The following is a 5,887-nucleotide window of genomic DNA, read 5'->3' on the forward strand; positions in this document are numbered from 1 at the left end:
TGAGCGGAACGCTGAACGTTTTTGGGATACCGCGGGCGGGATTTTTGTCCGGCCGAAACGTAAATACGCCTATGACCGGTCCGGAATCACAAGCTTTCTTTTGAGGCGACGCGCGCGTCGGTACGCTCTGTAACTTCCAAACGTATAGAGACCAGGCGGACAGACAGACAGACATCGGGACAGACAGAAGAGCCGCTTTATATATATAGATAGTGAAAAGCTGAGGTCCCAGTACAGATCCCTGGGAGACACCACTAATCACATCCTGCCAATTTGAGTACATACCCATTATCCCTGCTCTCTGTCTCCCGCCTCCGAACCAATTGCCTACCCTCCAATTTCATGTGCTCTCATTTTTGCTAACAATCTCCTGTGTGGAGGGAACTGAATGACTTATCAGATCTTTCAGCTATCAGACTGTTTGTGGCCACGTTTGGTGATCTCCCGATAGCCCTGGTTCATACACCCTATCATGGTATGGCCACAGGCGGGCCGCGTAGGCATGGGGGCTATCATGTGATGTCTGCTTGTATTTCATCAATATCTCAGCTGGATCCCCTTGTTTTAATCCTATAACCTATAGGATTTCCTCCTACAATTCGGCAATATTTCCCTGCCCTCTGTGTCCGTTCACTTGACAGGGTGCTGTAAACAGTGGGTCCCAGCATCCATTAAAGCATACAAACCTGATTATTATGTTCAGCTACCTGTGCAGCTTCGCTAAAATGTTTTATGACCTCTCCCTGTCCATCCACTTTGGGTACCTTTGTGTAATGTTATCTTATAACTTAGTATTAAGAGGCTTACGAGTAGATATCGTTGAGTACTCTTTATTAGGTCTTGAGTCAGTGCCAGCTCATGCATTACTGCCGCATGGCCAGGATGGCTTCCTATTTATACGACTGCCGTCCAGCAGCTGTCTTTACTACAGCTACCGTAAAGCAGCTGTCTTTACTACAGCTATAGTTATCTGTACATCTTTCCCCCTCAATGATGACATAAACAGTAAACACCATAACATAACATAACACATAGAACACATATTAACAACATATATAAACAGTCAGTGTAACTATACCTTGCAATAACTGCCGGTACATATAAACACTACCCACACCCAGAAGTCCATTAGCTGTTTACAGTCTTTCCCTTGTCTACAGGTCGAGTCTAACGACAGGCTTTCTGGTGTGCTGTGGCCTGCGTAGCTGAGCGGGTATTTGCTGGGCCAACCCAGTTGTGTCCATTAAGTTCATTTCTGTACCACACGGATCCCTTGTCTCATTGTCACCCCTGTGTACTTCATCACTTTGTGGCATTGCCCTTGTATCCTTGTCACTCTGTCGGATTTCCATCCTCAGCTCATCCTCTCTGTCCTCCTGCGGCTGATAGGTCTCAGTGGTTTTCAGTAGGTGCCTCCTGTTTCTGCGATACACATTGCCATTTTCTGTCATGACACTGTATGACCTGGGGGCGACCTGTTGTAGAATGGTGGCTCTTTGATTCCATGACCCAGGCCCTTCAATGCGAACTACATCCTTCTCCTGTAGAGGCACTAGTGCAGTGGCTGTGCGGTCATGGAGTGTTTTTTGTTTCCGCTGAAGTTTCCAGGCCTTGTCTGCCCATACCTCATCTCTGTGATCAGGTGTGACATGCCTGGGAAGTCGAGTACGGATTTTGCGACCCAGTAAGAGCTCAGCTGGAGACTTGCCACTTTCCAGCGGGGCCGCCCTGTACAACATCATCGCCAGATATGGGTCAGTGTTGCTGTGTGCTGCTTTCTTTAATAGTCTTTCCACAATCTGTACCCTCTTCTCCGCTTTTCCATTGGCTTGAGGGTAGAGCGGGCTGGAGGTTACATGCTTGAACTCATACTCTGTAGCAAACGACTGAAACTCATGACTGGCATAGGGAGAGCCATTATCAGAGACCAGAGTTAGAGGGATGCCCTGCCTGGAAAAGATTGACTTCAGGTGAGTTATCACAGCTCTTGACGTGGTGCTGGGTCGGAGAGCAATCTCAGGATAATTAGAGTAATAATCAATAACTAACAAATAGTCTTTTCCTTCGTAGTGAAAAATATCAGTTCCTACCTTTTCCCAAGGTTGTGATGGGAGCTCTGTGGTAATGAGGGGCTCTTTTGTTTGCTTGTAGTGATACTCCTGACATGTAGCACACTCACTGATCATCTGGTCAATATCAGAGTTCATGTTTGGCCAGTAGAGTGGCTCACATGCTCTCCTTTTTGACTTTTCCACACCCAGGTGCCCTTCATGTATCCTGTGAAGCATTTCTCGTTGCATAGTGATGGGCACGACAATCCTGTTACACTTAAGCAGTAGTCCATTGACCACAGAAAGCTCAGACTGAATATGATGATATTGTTTACATGACCCTTTCTTCCAACCCTCTTGAAGATTTCTCATCACTTTCCTCAGAACAGGGTCCTTTGATGTCTCTGTGGCTATCTTTGATAGTTGTTCCTGTGAGGCGGGCAATGCTGCATAGACCATATCCACATGAAGGGCCACATCCTCTTCTGTTTCACTGTTTTGTGTGGCACGAGGCGCAGCCCTGGATAGTGTATCTGCTATGAACATTTGTGTCCCTGACACATATGTGAGCTCAAAATCATAACATTGTAGTCTCATCATTAGGCGCTGTATCCGTGATGACATGTCACACAGATTCTTTTTTGTGATCCCTAGCAGTGGCTTATGGTCAGTTTCTAGGATAACCTTGGGAAGTCCATAGGTGTAGGTATGACATTTTTCACACCCAAATGCCAAGCCCAGGCACTCCTTCTGTACTGGCTTCGCTAGACGTGCTCCTATCTAGTTATCCAGCAAGTTAAACACTCATTCAAATAATTCCTCGTGAAGCCGTTTAGCTGTTTTGAAGCTTTACTTGAACAAATTTGTGAAACTGTAAACAAAGACAAAGTATGTTTTGTACATAAACTGAGTACTATACATTCGATATTACATAAGATATAAACATATTTACAACAGTAGAATAGTCTAATTGTATAACTAACTAACATTTGGACTAACTTCTGTAACTATCAAATATTAACCTTTTATAAACATAGTGTTATCAAAATACTACACTGACAAAGTTGCTATCATGCTAATAGACAAAGATACTCACAGGTATTGCGCCTGGCCTAACATATGAGATCAGATTACATTGGATTGCGAATCCCTCATGGAATTCTCCATTACTCAAGTCAGGTTCTTCCTGGAATTCTACTTCCTGGGATTCTACTTCCTGGGTCACACAGGAAGAAAGGTAGAAAGGTCAAATGACCTCTACTGCACACAAACATTGCTAACACATAACCACCACCAAAGGGTGCTATCTGCATGTAAAATGTCCATAAGTCCAGAACACTCCCCGTCTGGGGTCGTTAACGACTCCACATAGTCCGAACTCTACTTGTCACTGGGGTCCTCTGGTGACAAAAGAAGAACCACCTCAGAGACGGGCCGAGAGAAGACCCTTGCTGTTCCTTCTTTGATGACTCTCAGATCCACCTTTCTTACTCTCCCATCCTGGCTGGGATAGGACTTCGCGATGATAGCCATAGGCCACTCATTCCTTTTTACCTGATTGTCCCTCAGCAAGATAACATCTCCTTCTTTAAGATCTGGCCTCTCTTGAGCTCCTCTTCAGAGGGACTCTTACAACAGATGTGCCACCCATGGCAGCTACTCCCTTGTGTAGGCTGGGAGAAGGTATGAGCTATGTGGGTTAGGCGTGCTATCGTCTTTATGAGCGTGTTCCATTTGGAGAAATGCTCGAAGTGTTTGGTGCTCATCAGGTCCTTCGAGATTTGAGTAACATTCGCTGTGACTTGTGGGCGTATCTCACAGTCAGAAACAGGGTTGAGTAGGTCGAATGACTCGTTGATTTCGGAGAAGTGTGGGGACGGATCCTGAAGAAAAGCAGGTCCTGACAGCCAAGTCGTGCTGCTGAGTAGGGACGCTGTTACAGATCTAGACCCATGGTCAGCTGGATTCAGGTCTGTAGGGACGTACCTCCACTGGTCGGGGGATGTGGACTGTCGAATACGTTGGACCCTGTTGTTCACGTATACGTAGAACCGTCTACTTTGGTTATGGATGTATCCTAGCACCACTTTGCTGTCTATATAATATGTGATGCTGTCGAACTTCAGCTCAATCTCCTCTTCTATGAACTCTGTGATCTCGACTGCTAATACTGCAGCGCACAGTTCCAATCTGGGTATGGTGAGGTCTGGCTGGGGTGCCAACTTGGCCTTACCAAAGACGAAGCCGATTTTGCTTTGTCCATCTTGAGTAGTGACCTTCAGATAAGCCACACTTGCAATGGCCTTAGCGGATGCGTCTGCAAAGACACAAAGCTCTTTGAATTGGGCATTTAAGGGAGAGAAAGACGTATAGCAGCGAGGTATTTGGATCTCCTGTAAGTCTTGGAGTGAGTCTCTCCATCTGTCCCACTCTGCTTCCATCTCTTCAGGGAGAGGTGAATCCCACTCTTCAGCGTGTGTGGAGAGTTCCCTGAGGAGCAGCCTGCCTTGTATGGTGACAGGGGCTAAGAAGCCGAGAGGGTCGTATAGGCTGTTGACTGTAGAGAGCACTCCTCTACGTGTGAAGGGTTTCTTGTCATCTAAGACTTGGAACGTGAACGTGTCTGTTGCTATGTTCCAAGACACTCCTAGGCTACGCTGCAGGGGGAGGTCATCAGTGAAGAGGTCTAGGTCCTTGACGTCCTTAGCACGATCTTCAGGGGGGAATGCCTCCATCACTGCTGATCTGTTAGAGGCTATCTTGTGCAGCCTGAGGTTGGATAGTGCAAGTAGTTCCTGAGCTCGTCCGAGGGTACTGATGGCCTCTGCTTCAGTCGGGAATGACTTCAGTGCGTCATCGACATAGAACTCTCGTTCGATGAACCCTCTCACATCACTGCCAAAGTCGTCGTCTTCCTTGGCAGCACCTCCTCAGTCCATATATGGCGACAGCAGGGGACGGGCTATTCCCAAAGACATGGACACGCATTCTGTAGTCCACAATGTCTCTATTGGGGTCATTGTCCCGATACCACAGGAAGCGGAGGAAGTCTCTGTGGTCTTCTCTCACCACAAAGCAATGAAACATGTGCTGGATATCGGCAGTGATGGCGACGGGCTCTTTCCTGAATCTCGTGAGTACTCCAAAGAGGCTGTTGTTAAGATTGGGCCCTGTGAGGAGTACGTCGTTGAGAGAGACTCCCTGACATGGTGCACTGGAGTCAAACACCACGCGGATCTGTTCCGGCTTTTTGGGATGATAGGCTCCGAAGGAAGGGAGGTACCAACATTCTTGGCCTTCCTGGAGTGGAGGAGCTATCTCTGCATGATCATTGACAAGCATTTTGTTGACAAATTCTAGGAAGTGTGCTTTTATCTTTGGCTTCTTCTCAGATTCTTGGCGACGTCCTACAGGGTACACATTAACGAGGCATATCTTGGAGCATGCTCTTGCACTCACTCCTTCTCCACACACCTCGGTGCACCTGGATGTAATCTCCGGACCGGCAGCTCCCTCTCTCTCCCCACCGTGCTCTGAGGCGGGAGGAGGCGACTCTGACTTCCAAGGAGCTGGGCCTGGGTGGAGTGCTGAAATGTGCCGATCACTTTCACATTCTGTGCATTTTGCATCTACCTTGCAGTTCTTGGCGAGATGGCTTGTGGAAGAGCAGCACTTGAAACATATAGAGTTCTCTTTAAGGTATTGTTTCCGATCTTCCAGGGACATCTCTCTGAAGCCTCTGCACTTCTTTAAAGGATGGGGCTTGTTGTGGATAGGGCATTGTTTGCTCATATCCTCAGGTTTCTTCTGAATCTTTGTGTTCTCAGTTGAGGACA

Source organism: Somniosus microcephalus, chromosome 5 (genome assembly GCF_052327205.1).
Source record: "Somniosus microcephalus isolate GS21.2 chromosome 5, FLI_Smic_1.0, whole genome shotgun sequence".
NCBI classification, from domain to species: domain Eukaryota; kingdom Metazoa; phylum Chordata; class Chondrichthyes; order Squaliformes; family Somniosidae; genus Somniosus; species Somniosus microcephalus.